A 14,117-nucleotide genomic window follows, 5' to 3' on the forward strand; every position below is an offset into this window, starting at 1 on the left:
CAGAAGAAGAAAAAATGAAAGTAAGAAATTAAGCTGGACTGAGTTGAGAGAGGTTGAAAAAGGATAGAAATTAGAGAAGAATAGATGAGAGCAGAGGAGACAGGAATTCAAGGGAATGGGCAATAGAAAAGCAAGAGGGCACACACCAATGTAAGGATTGTCATACTAGATCTGAGCCACTGCCCGTGATGCCCAGCACCTTGTTTCTGCTAGAAGGTGGGATTAGATGATTTAGAGGATGGTGCAAAAAAACCACCTATTGAAAACCTGTGATATAAATAGCCTACCAAGGAGGTTTCCTCCCAACTCCTGTCAAATAAAGATTACTTGAAGTTCTGAAGCATGAAGGAGGGATGAAAACTGAGGTAAAAAATTAAAAACATAAAGTGGAAAGACTGCAAGGAGTGAAGAAAAGAACAAACTGGGATATAAAATGAGCCCGGAAGATCAGGATTTATTTTCCTCCAGTGCTATGCTGAATAGAGGATCCAACTCAAAGTCTTCATGTTGACCTTCTATGTAACATACAGGAGAGCACATTGTCTTTGATGGGCATGTTTTCTGTAGTTTTCTGTGATACGTGCCAAAGTTGCGGGATTTCTAAGTTACACAGTTTTCTCCTCCAATTAATTCTTTTTTTTTTTTTTTTTTTTTTTTAAGGGGCTGCACTTGTTCACTCCTTAATCCTCACAAAAAAAATTAAAAAAAATAGTTCCTGTCCTTTTCTTATATCTTCTTGTATCAAAAGTAATCTGATAGATTACTTTTGAAAGTAATCTATCATGAGAAATAGAATCATAGAATCATATGGGGTTGGAAGGGACCTCTGGAGATCATCTAGTCCAACCCCAATACGTTGATTTGGCTATATGAGCTGCCCAGGTTTGGATATTCAAGCTGCTCATTGTCCTTTAAAGCTCTCATTTCATATCTATATACTTGTACAATTAATATGAAATACGTACTCTGGTGTGTGCTGTCAGGGCAGGAAGATTTCTTAATTGATATGGACTAGGTATAGAGAATTACCAAGGAATTCCACTGTGAGTGCTCAGCAGCAAAGGTGCAGGAGAGTGGCAATTGCTCCGGGGCAGCTCCAGGAGGAGTCTTATCTCAGGCAACCCCAGCTTTCACTCATGCTGTGGGGAGGGAGCCAGCTCAGTGCTACACCTCTCCAGAGAGAAAAGCAGATGCTGCACTTCGCGCTTACTTACCCAGCGCTGCTCGTGGTACCTAACATAAGGTAAACGGAGCTCAGAGAAACCACAAGAACAGCGTTATCCTAGTATTTTTAACTTAGAATTAAAGGCAATGCAAGACCCAGAAATCCCTTTTAGTAGCCCGTGTTGCTCTTCCAGATGAGTTCCTCTCATGATGGCCCTAGCACCAAGATGTTAAGTAGAAGTGACAACCAGAGCAGGCCTTGTGCACTTCTGCATGTCAGATACTTCTCGAGGAGGAGGGGGACTGGGGAAGAGAAACTGCTGCCCAACAGCATTCACCCAGCACGGAGAGAAGGGAACATATTTGAATGTTTTAGTACAAATACATCAGCACCGTGCAGGATATTGAAACTGATCGGCAGACCCTGTGATCAGCGTATTAGAGCTGACTGATGTGTCAGTCTGTTGTCAGAGATAAGTTTTTATTGTTTATGGTTTTCACTTGAGCTGGAGATTAAATATGAGACCTATTAAATTTGCAGGATTGCTATCTTACTGTGGACATAAGCTTTTGAATGTGCTTTGGACAAAAATGTTATTACATAGGACAAAATGGTTCCTGGGCACCTGCTATATGGCCCAGATTGCTTCTGCTTCTACACTTTTATTTGCTCACCCTGAATTAAAAACTTCACTTTCAGGAGAGTAACTGAAAGACCACCTTATCAGGGAATCCTATTCAAGAAAGCATGCAATTTCCTCATCTTCAGAGAAATAAAACCCTTTAAAGACATGACAAGGTAAAAAAGAGAGTAGCTGGCAAAAAAATTCCATGCTCCCACAACAGACCAACCCTTTACAATGCTGATTTAAATGGCATGCCTCTTTTCATGATGCATTAGTGTTTCAATTTCTGCCTCTCCCTGAGTTTAGCTTCTGGGATTTTGCAATTTATAGTCCAGTGTTTTGCTTCTCTGTTTCTAGTCTTGTGTTGCTTACTTTGCCCAAGCCTGTAAAACTGGATGGCCATTTTGCTCTGACAAGTTTGCTCAGGGTCAGCAGGGTAAAAAGTCTGGCAGAGGAACTATAAAGGAAAAAAAAATGCACAAAGACGTGGACAGAGTTTCTCCTCAAGAACAGCTAAGACAGCTCTAGTCTCAGTCTTTGTTTACGGTATAGCTCCCACTGTTTGTGCTTTGGGGAGGGAAGAGAACTAGTACTGGAGGAATTTGAATATGCTGCATAGAGAACACACTTGTTTGCCGTGGCACCTGATAGACCCCCTCATCACACAAAAGTCTGAGTGTAACAGATTGCGTTTTCTCTGAGATTCAGATTGGTAATGCTTGTCAGACAAAATAAAAGAATGAATGTTTTCTAAAAATAGTCGATCTGTTTCTTCTCTGACAAACAAAGATTTATGTGGACCCAAATTAATAACAGTATTTTTCACATTTCCTGGTCTGACTGCTATGTGTGTCTCGGAAATTGAGAACTTTATGCACAGGATGCAAAAAATAAAAGTGCAAGAGTAGCACTTTTTTGGAGGATGAAAGAAAGAGGGCTGATATTTCTAGAAAATAAGGTTGTGCTTTGTACAAGGAAATGGGAAAGCTGGGGGACAGGAAGAGAGATGCTGTGTCCCAACTGTCTTCCCCCCAAGTGTGGTATGTACATTAAATACCTGGTTAAGGCAAGGGCTGGTGACATATTAGCCTCTCATGAACTGGAGAAGAAAAGTAGTTCTGTGGATTAGGTGGTAAACCAGGACTCAAAAAGCCCCTCATGCTGAATCCTTGACAGGTTTCCTGTCTGATGCTGAGCGTGTCACTTCGGGAAAGACTCATCTCAGCTGCCTTCAGTCATGTAAAAGTTAGACTTCTCCTCTGGCGACTTAAAAGGGAGAGATACTTAGAGAGATACGGGCATTTCCAACAAGCAATTAATTCCACTGATCTCAGACATCTCCTAGAGGGGGGATGATCTGCCCAGCAGACGATCTGGCAGCTGCAGGCTAGCGTCCGTCTCACCCCCACCAGGGTCTGGCCAGCTCTCCATCCTCCCTGGGACAGGGCTGTCTGCTCAGGCTGGCAGCTCCTCGGGACAGACTCTGTCTCTCGCAGCATGCTCGTATAGTGCTGTGCATAACCAAGCCCTGGCCCTCCTGTGAGACTGCTGAGCAATTCTGCAGTAATAAGTGAATAATAGCAGCAAAGAGTTGCTTTGGGGTTGGTAGACTTCAAGTTTTATGGCAGGAGGCGTCTCAATTCAGAGAACTACGGAGTTCGAATGGCCATCCTAACAGCGCATCCTCTGTTGTTTTGTGTCTCAACTTCTGTAATCTGGAAATCCAGTGACAATAAAACCAGGAAAACTGGCCCCACTGAGTGAAATATGCATTGCCCCCTCTCTCTTTTTTTTTACTTTTCATGGCTGGAAGCCTAGTGTGACGTATCTGACAAGGTAAAGTTTTTCAGACTTTCGTTATGTTGGTTTCTCCATTGATCCTGGTGACATTCACAAAAGCAGAGGGGCAGTGCAATGTGCCTGAGCACGTCCAGAGGGCTTTCATCGCCTGCTCAATCACCCTGAGAAGTCCCACAGAAGAAGTTTAGTTAAACAGAAATTTATCTTTGGATTTAACTGCTTCTCATTTAACTGCTGCTCTACTCCCCCTATTCCACAACACTGTGCTGCTGAGCCCCGAGGGTGTTTAAGTGAGGAAAAGGCTGGTCTGAGACAAGAAAGCATGGCTGACCCACAGCACCCTGTGTGAGGGAAGGTGGCCAGCGGAGGCTGCCACAGAGCAGCTGTGCTGTAGTGCCTATAGCCATGTGCACGTTCCCAGCCTGTTGCAAAAGTCCAGGAAAATCTCTTCATGGTGAACTACGGGATGGTGGCTTCAGCAGAGACATGCTACGCCACAGCTGAGGTGGGAGAGGAGCACTGGCACAGCATCGAGTGGATGGCACTCAGCTGGAAAGTGGAGTGGACGAGACCTCTTCTGCTCATGAGAACAGCCCCATGGACATCGGGGTGACATTCAGAGCACAGTCCCAGGCTCTGCCCAGTCTTCCTGCCTGTCCTTGGCTAATGCTCACCTGCCCCATCTCCCCTTCTGCAAAGGAGGAGCATGACATCCTTTTCTTTCTTCCTTCCCTGCCTGTTTTCTCTCTCTTCCTCGGGGCAGACACAGCACCAGGTGCAGCATGACACTGATGGGACCACTGCTGAAATGGAAAGAGTGATGGTTTGTTACAGCCCCAGTGCTTTAACCTGACTGGTCCCCACTTCGCAGGGTCAGGCTCAGCAAAATCCTGTATTTTACAGTTGCTCTCTCCGGTATGGATCAATGTGGAGCGAGTGTAGTTCTCTTTCAGATTCGACACAGGTCACAAGCAAAGTGACTTTGGCAGGCAGAGCCGAATCCCTCACGGGGTCTCCTCTTGGGAAGGCTGTGACAGCGTACAGTTTGGCTCTACGTGTATTAATGGCACTTGATGCTTAGCAAATTCATGGCAGAGGAGCAGTGGTAGGTTTTTAGATCAGGCTACCCCAGCAGCATACTGAGAAGAAATTATCTCTGCTTGTCTACACCTCCACGTGCTTAATTGTTGTTGGCGGTGCCCAATTTTCACAGGCAAAACCAAGGCACACAAATCAGGCTGAGAAATGTTTGCCCCTGTCATAGAGGAAGATTTCTGATCCCAATCGTTGCTCTTGAGCTGGGAGCACTTTTTTGGAGGATGAAAGAAAGAGGGCTGATATTTCTAGAAAATAAGGTTGTGCTTTGTACAAGGAAATGGGAAAGCTGGGGGACAGGAAGAGAGATGCTGTGTCCCAACTGTCTTCCCCCCAAGTGTGGTATGTACATTAAATACCTGGTTAAGGCAAGGGCTGGTGACATATTAGCCTCTCATGAACTGGAGAAGAAAAGTAGTTCTGTGGATTAGGTGGTAAACCAGGACTCAAAAAGCCCCTCATGCTGAATCCTTGACAGGTTTCCTGTCTGATGCTGAGCGTGTCACTTCGGGAAAGACTCATCTCAGCTGCCTTCAGTCATGTAAAAGTTAGACTTCTCCTCTGGCGACTTAAAAGGGAGAGATACTTAGAGAGATACGGGCATTTCCAACAAGCAATTAATTCCACTGATCTCAGACATCTCCTAGAGGGGGGATGATCTGCCCAGCAGACGATCTGGCAGCTGCAGGCTAGCGTCCGTCTCACCCCCACCAGGGTCTGGCCAGCTCTCCATCCTCCCTGGGACAGGGCTGTCTGCTCAGGCTGGCAGCTCCTCGGGACAGACTCTGTCTCTCGCAGCATGCTCGTATAGTGCTGTGCATAACCAAGCCCTGGCCCTCCTGTGAGACTGCTGAGCAATTCTGCAGTAATAAGTGAATAATAGCAGCAAAGAGTTGCTTTGGGGTTGGTAGACTTCAAGTTTTATGGCAGGAGGCGTCTCAATTCAGAGAACTACGGAGTTCGAATGGCCATCCTAACAGCGCATCCTCTGTTGTTTTGTGTCTCAACTTCTGTAATCTGGAAATCCAGTGACAATAAAACCAGGAAAACTGGCCCCACTGAGTGAAATATGCATTGCCCCCTCTCTCTTTTTTTTTACTTTTCATGGCTGGAAGCCTAGTGTGACGTATCTGACAAGGTAAAGTTTTTCAGACTTTCGTTATGTTGGTTTCTCCATTGATCCTGGTGACATTCACAAAAGCAGAGGGGCAGTGCAATGTGCCTGAGCACGTCCAGAGGGCTTTCATCGCCTGCTCAATCACCCTGAGAAGTCCCACAGAAGAAGTTTAGTTAAACAGAAATTTATCTTTGGATTTAACTGCTTCTCATTTAACTGCTGCTCTACTCCCCCTATTCCACAACACTGTGCTGCTGAGCCCCGAGGGTGTTTAAGTGAGGAAAAGGCTGGTCTGAGACAAGAAAGCATGGCTGACCCACAGCACCCTGTGTGAGGGAAGGTGGCCAGCGGAGGCTGCCACAGAGCAGCTGTGCTGTAGTGCCTATAGCCATGTGCACGTTCCCAGCCTGTTGCAAAAGTCCAGGAAAATCTCTTCATGGTGAACTACGGGATGGTGGCTTCAGCAGAGACATGCTACGCCACAGCTGAGGTGGGAGAGGAGCACTGGCACAGCATCGAGTGGATGGCACTCAGCTGGAAAGTGGAGTGGACGAGACCTCTTCTGCTCATGAGAACAGCCCCATGGACATCGGGGTGACATTCAGAGCACAGTCCCAGGCTCTGCCCAGTCTTCCTGCCTGTCCTTGGCTAATGCTCACCTGCCCCATCTCCCCTTCTGCAAAAGAGGAGCATGACATCCTTTTCTTTCTTCCTTCCCTGCCTGTTTTCTCTCTCTTCCTCGGGGCAGACACAGCACCAGGTGCAGCATGACACTGATGGGACCACTGCTGAAATGGAAAGAGTGATGGTTTGTTACAGCCCCAGTGCTTTAACCTGACTGGTCCCCACTTCGCAGGGTCAGGCTCAGCAAAATCCTGTATTTTACAGTTGCTCTCTCCGGTATGGATCAATGTGGAGCGAGTGTAGTTCTCTTTCAGATTCGACACAGGTCACAAGCAAAGTGACTTTGGCAGGCAGAGCCGAATCCCTCACGGGGTCTCCTCTTGGGAAGGCTGTGACAGCGTACAGTTTGGCTCTACGTGTATTAATGGCACTTGATGCTTAGCAAATTCATGGCAGAGGAGCAGTGGTAGGTTTTTAGATCAGGCTACCCCAGCAGCATACTGAGAAGAAATTATCTCTGCTTGTCTACACCTCCACGTGCTTAATTGTTGTTGGCGGTGCCCAATTTTCACAGGCAAAACCAAGGCACACAAATCAGGCTGAGAAATGTTTGCCCCTGTCATAGAGGAAGATTTCTGATCCCAATCGTTGCTCTTGAGCTGGACTTGAAATTTTCAATCCCTTCTCATGTAAGCTGACATTCACCCCATTTCTATGTATTAATGGCACTCGACGCTTAGCAAATTCATGGCAGAGGAGCAGTGGTAGGTTTTTAGATCAGGCTACCCCAGCAGCATACTGAGAAGAAATTATCTCTGCTTGTCTACACCTCCACGTGCTTAATTGTTGTTGGCGGTGCCCAATTTTCACAGGCAAAACCAAGGCACACAAATCAGGCTGAGAAATGTTTGCCCCTGTCATAGAGGAAGATTTCTGATCCCAATCGTTGCTCTTGAGCTGGGCTTGAAATTTCCAATCCCTTCTCATGTAAGCTGACATTCACCCCATTTTTTTCCTGCTTCCACTCTTGGAGAAATTAAATTTTACAGAAATAAAGGAAGCACATTGAGAATGGATGCACGTTTCATTTACTCTAATTATGCACAGTGAAAAGTTTCCATTTCAACAAACCTCATTGATATTCTGCTGTGAACTTGACTGGGGAAAAAAAAAAAAGAACACAAAAGGAGATTTTACCAGTCAATTGACTCTAACTAAAAAAGGGTTTGTGGATTTAAGAATACTCCATTTTTCACTTTAATTTCCTTCCCTTCTCTTTATGATTGCTGTAATGACAAAACACCTTCCCCGATCACCCTGAGATTCTGAGAAGGTGGTAGTATCCTAATACTCTGCTACAGAACCTAGTGTTATTTTATGGAATAATTCCAAATAGTGGGACATAATGTGTCAATATTGCACAGAGCTGTGTGTTGTATGTGAACATACCAGCTTTTAGGCCTCTGGGAGAAATATTTATTTATCTCACAGATGTGGTTAAATCTCTCAATATTTCATGACCCCTGTCACTAATGCACTTAGACTCTACCTCATCTTTACAAACAGTGTTCATAAAACTTACATATACAGGGATTTAATAGATCTGAGAACAAGCTCAAGAATCATAACGTGAAACACTGAATAATTTATTAGAAAATATAGAAAACCTCAAAGAGAAAATGAGACAAGAGCATTTTTTACTTACAAACCCTATAAACATTGTTCTCTCAGAGATGGAAACTGTTAAATTCTGCCAAGATTTTCTTTATCGCTATCAATAATACATACATTAAAAATAAGAGAAGTATATTTTCATAAGTGTTAGCATCCTTGCTTCCTTCTCAAGCGAAAAAAAAGTCTGAACTAAGCCTACTGCAATAATTGGCTGTGCCATGACAAATATAGTGTCGTCATGAAAAATACCACAGTGAATCACTTTCTGCATTCCCGGATATGAAAAATGTTGGTTATGCTTGAGTTAAAGTTTTTAATATGTATCAGTGGCTTAAAGAGGATAAACACTAATAGCATTTTATTGTTTAATAGTCTAAACATGAGGAATACAAAATTAAAATTACATCAGAAAACACAGTAATCATTGTAAAATTCAGTCAGAGAGAATAATGCAATGACCTGAAATTTTTCTTTCTATATGTGTCACCATCCTCCTTTGACTTTTTTAATCTGCAGTCCTGATTAAGAAATTGGACAGAAATACCTGAAATATATATGAGCAAGATATGTCCCTGAATCATGCAGGTACAAACATGAGATTAGTTTGGGAAACTCTTCCATAACACTATTTAATCTTTGTTCTTTTGAGCTGCAATATGCTACAAACCTCTTTCTGTTCAGCACAGGCTCGAGTCAGCCTCCTCAGCCTGCCCTGACCTGGCAGTGAATTCCCATCATCCTCACCTCCCTGCAGCAAATGGAACTCCTTGGTGTGTTCCTCCATGCTGCATTCGAATACTTTAATCTGCCTCCCCGATCAAGTTTGGGATGTTTCTTTGGCAGGTGGTGGCCTGTGTGCATGTTCCTGTGTTCTCATGATGTTAATTTTTATACCAGCTGCATCAACTGAGAATATTTCTTTCCTTTTTATTTTTTTAATCTTTTATATACTTTTGTTTTTTTTCTACAAGGTAACAAGTGATCCCTCCAGTATCTAGTATCCCAATATTAGATAAGATGTGCTGATATATGAACCAAGGCTTCCCCTGACAGCCAGCTTCAGGCCTAGGTCAGTTTGTTTCTAACTCTTTCATGCAGGAACACACACTCCCCCAAATCCCCACAGCACTAGTTCTTCCCCCATCATGACTCCAAGAAGGCATCAAGACAGATTTTGCCTTGGGTTTCACAGATCTATATTTCATCACTCAAAGAACAAGCCTTGCAAACTCGGTGAAGAAATGTTTATATGCTTTCCAAGGGGACACCGCTCTCTAGTCTTGCCCTGTTTCCAGACTCTTTTCTCAGTCAGCCTTTCTTCTGATACTGTTAGCAAAGTGAAGCCAATAAACTTAAGTGGATTTACTAACCTGAAGCTACTGCAAGGGATTAGGGGAGAGCTTGAGACTTTGTCATATTGTTATCACTTTTGGTTTCCTTTTTCTGCATTTCTTGTGCTGGAACATAATTGTACAAGACTATAAATTGCCAGTTACTAGTGTAGCCAAAAAAATATTCCACACTGTAATATACAAATGAAACCTGCTGGGAGCCCACTCAAAGTGTGATGAAAGCCATAATGGAGCAGCTGTGTCTGGTATATAAGACCTGGAAAGTTTCTTTAATTCAATAGGATTAATATTCCTAACGTTTCCATCTACCCTACTGATCTTAGCAAGAATTACTTCATGAGAAAAAAAAAAAATTGTTTAAACACGCACAGTATAAAAACACCATTAAAGTCACACTATTTCTGACATGAAAATGGGCTTTAGCAGGTTAAGGTGAAAACTGTGTGCCACTAGACTGATATACAAAACCCTCTTAAATTAAGAGAAGCTTTTCCACAACTTTTAGTGGGCTTTAGGTCAGGTTATCAGAGAAAATGGGAAGGACAGCAGGGCAGAAGTCTCTCACTGGGTTCATGAATGAGAAAAAAAGGTAAGAAACAAGTGTGACAGAAGATGCAAAGGCTGCAAAATAAATATTATGAGATCAACTGATGGAAAACACTAAGTGAAACAGGCAAAGCCATTTGGGCCAAGGGTAGAAAAGGGAACAGGTCTTTTAAAACGCGTCTTTCACAGAATCACCATGGTTGGAAGGGACCTCTGAGATTGTCAAGTCCAACCTCAAAAAAAAAAAAAAAAACCAAACCAACAAAACCAACAAAAACCTAACAACAAAACAAAAACCACAACACCCCACCACATCACACTCTCCCACAAACCAATAATCTTAGGCACTAGTTCATGCCCTGAAGAGCCATGTCTACATGTTTCTTAAATACCTCCAGGGATGGGGACTCCACCACCTCCCTGGGCAGGCTGTTCCAGTGCCTCACCACTCTCTCTGTAAAGTAATTCTCCCTAATATCTAATCTAAACCTCCCCTGCCGCAACTTCAGACCATTTCCTTTGGTCCTGTTGTTATTCCCCTGGGAGAAGAGGCCAACACCCACCTCTCTACAACCTCCTTTCAGGTCGTTGTAGAGCTCAATGAGGTCTCCCCTCAGCCTCCTCTTCTCCAAACTAAACATGCTCAGTTCCCTCAGCCTCTCCTCATAAGACTTGTTCTCTAGATCCCTCACCAGCTTGGTGGCTCTCCTCTGGACATGCTCCAGCACTTCAATGTCCTTCCTGTAGTGAGGGGCCCAGAACTGAACACAGTACTCAAGGTGAGGCCTCTCCAGTGCCGAATACAGATGCAAGATGACTTCCCTACTCCTGCTGGCCACGCTAGTCCTGACAGAGGCCAGGATCTGCGTTCCACTTCTTTGCACCTGGCAAATGAAGATCTACTCTCATATTCTAGATATTGCATAGAAAAACACAGCATTTGAATCAAGAGGAGAAAATTTATATGCTAGACCTGGGCAACAATTGTCAGTTAAATTTTTTGGGGGACCAGAAATGCAGATTTTTTCTTCCTGAAAGATTTAATGAATTCATTTCCATTTCATTGAATTGCTCCTTACTTGAAAAGAAAACAAGAGAAAAAAATAGATATTTTGTTTTGACATTTTCCAAATGAAATGATTTAAGTTTTCAGTCAAGCTTTTCATTTCTGATTTCCCTTCCTTGCACTTCTTTTTCTGGGAAAAAAAAATAAAATGTGTAAGTTTCAAAGTTACTGCAACTGGAAAGAGCTGTTTCAAGTCAAGTTGAATACGCTAATGGTTTAAGAAGTAAAAAATCGCTTTTCAAGTCACCAAACTTTTTTTTAACACAAACTTGCTTTCAATTTGTTCTGAGATTATTTTATTTCTGTCTTTCTGTAACTGCCAACAACAGAGTCAAGAAGGTTGTATATTATTAATACACTACAAAATGCTCTTGGAAGAGAGCTCCAGAAATTTTATGTGAGTTCTCTGCAACTGGTAAACAAGGATGAACAGAAACATTTACAATGACAGTGCCCTAAATTATTCTGACTCCATAGTCACTGTAACCAGATACCACGGTTATGATAAAAGAAAACATCCAGCTTTGCTGGACTTCATGACTGGCACAAACTACTTGCTGCCCAGCAACCCAGTATTTTTGCTTGGGTTTATGTTCCTGCAAAAGAACCAAATGGCCCCTGGACTGCATGTATCTTTTGTTTCTCAGTCGAGAAACACAATTTTGTGATTGTGACCATGAAGAAAACTTTACATTGTTGTGCTGAAAGTGGAAAGCTTGCCGTCTTTGCTACATAAGAGCAGTCATCCGGGTGGTACCTTAAGGGTTGACTATAAGCAAAGAATAATTCTAATATCACAGTATGCACTGCAGTAGTGAGGGCATGTCAGCATTTCAGTGTAAAATCTGTGTCCTTGACAAAATGCTCTCTCTGAATTTTTACTTCCTCAACTGATCAGAAATTAAGAAAGAATTTCCAGGTTTGTACTTTTATAGTTACTTACTCCGAAGTTAAATTTAGAGATTTGTTTTGGAGGCTTTTAAAAAGCAAAGTACATTTCTCTTTAACAATACATCACTCCCACTTAAAAATAATATGATTTCTGATGCAAACAAGTTTCCTTTGTTGTATGAGATGGGCAGGTCCAGCAGAGAAGTGCCAGCAGGATATGTTCTGTGTTTTTAAAAACTAATTCATTTGCAGCACATATTAGTAGCTCTAAGGTAAATTTCAGAGTTAAAAAAAAAAAAACAAAAAAACCAAAAACAAAAACAAAAAACCAAAACAAAACAAAAAAACAACAACAAAAAACCCCCAACAAAACCAAAACCAACCAAAACCAAAACCCAAGAGACACACAAACAAAACAAACCAAAACAAAGAAACAAAATAACCACCCCAAACATCACATAGATATGATTGAAATGAAAGAGAAGGGAGGTGAGAGGAGTGGAGGGGAGGGGAAGAGCAAAGGGTTGGCAACCAACTAACAACAATAATTAAAAAAAAAATTCTTTAAAAATAGAAGAGGACATAGCAGCACAGAAGTACCTGCACTGGATCAGAGTGAAGTTTCATACAACTCAGTGTCTTGCTTCCAAGCATCCCCAGAACTGAGTACATTAAGCACAGGAGCAGGGCAAGCATGTGTGATGCTTTGCACAGCCACCCTCTCAGCTCTCAGATGCTTGAGGCTGAAGAACTTCCCAAGTGAGACGTGCTTTCTGTTTGACGAAGTATTCCTTGATAGATTTCTACTCTGGGTATTTTTCCCCTTGACATCACATAAACCTTTGGAGTCTATAACCATTTCAAGAATTTTCTCAGATTAACCACCCATATTTGAATAACAGCCTCCTTTTGCTTCATTGGAACTGATTTCCAGCTTCATTTGATGTCCCTAATCCCAGACAGTAAAGAATTGGAAGTGATAGTTGACAACCTATCCCTCTTTGTTTCATGCTATCAGTGTCTGTAACTCATTTTAGTTTTCGAAGATGTAGGTGTTTTTATTTTCAGATTTTGTACATTTCAAATACACTGATGGTATGCAGAGCTGGTAAGGATTCGCAGCACCTATAGACTCCTTTGGAGTATGGGTACTCTGCACCTCTAAGAAATATGCCTTGTGGCAAAATCTGAAGATGCTTGATCTGTAATGCCGAGAGCATTTTATAAAACCATTGCTGGCATAAATTCTGAATGAATTCTTCAGCATAGTCTGAAAAACATGGTTAGGTCTAAATAGGTTCTCTAATATTGTCTTGCAGAATGAAAAGATCCTAGTGTTATCAATGATCCTATATAGCAACAGCGTATTTTTATGTGGTTGTAAGTACAATAGGAAAACTAAATGGAGAGAGATCTGAAAGATCAGGAAAACAGCACACCCTAAAGAGTTAAAATAATAGAGGGTTTGATTTATATCCACAAAAGCCAGAGTTAAGCCTACATTTCCTTTTTTAAGTCATCTTATTTTGCTTCAGACTTTCAGAAGCCTTTCAAAATAGATAGCTTACCCTATGATTACTGCCTTGTTCTTCAATCAAGTAGGGTAACACAGCATGGCACAGAGGTTTGCTTGTCTGCAGAGATCAAGACAGGCCCTAAACAGTACTTTAACACAGTTTTCCATGGGGTTTCTGACATACAAGTAATTAGCTTGTTTAGACAGATGACAATAAAGCAGCATTAATCAGCATTCCCTAGAGAACAGTAGGGTCAAAGTGAAGAGTCATCTTTTCACTTGATGCAATTGTTCTCAATATTGAGAGCTCATTCAAACTGGAGGTTTAATCCCTATCAAACACTCATTTACAATGGCCCATTTCAACTGAAAGTAGCCCTTGAAGCCTTAGCTAGCACCACTAGATCACTACTAAGGCACCAAACATTGGTAAATTAATTCTATGGTGTGCAAATCCTTCAGTTTCCAACAGGCAACTTTCCCCCATTCTCTGCTGGGGTCTGGCCTACTTTTGAAGTAATAAAGTATTCATAAAATGGAAGGGAAAATATAATTATTGGATGAGGGGACGTACCAGAGAGTCTACCTCTGCTAACTGCGTGCATGCCCAGGATGAGGTGAGCCGAATCTTACCAGGTGAAGATTT

The 14,117-nt window shown here is 42.4% G+C and overlaps 1 protein-coding gene across 1 annotated transcript in view; it reads left to right on the top strand.

The window, feature by feature from the left end:
• ST6GAL2 (ST6 beta-galactosamide alpha-2,6-sialyltranferase 2) overlaps positions 1–14,117 on the top strand; it is a 177,540-nt gene that overhangs the window by 17,853 nt on the left and 145,570 nt on the right. The gene's annotated exons all lie outside the window — the stretch shown is intronic.

The sequence above is a fragment of the Calidris pugnax genome, unplaced genomic scaffold (genome assembly GCF_001431845.1).
Source record: "Calidris pugnax isolate Ruff unplaced genomic scaffold, ASM143184v1 scaffold318, whole genome shotgun sequence".
Lineage (NCBI taxonomy): Eukaryota > Metazoa > Chordata > Aves > Charadriiformes > Scolopacidae > Calidris > Calidris pugnax.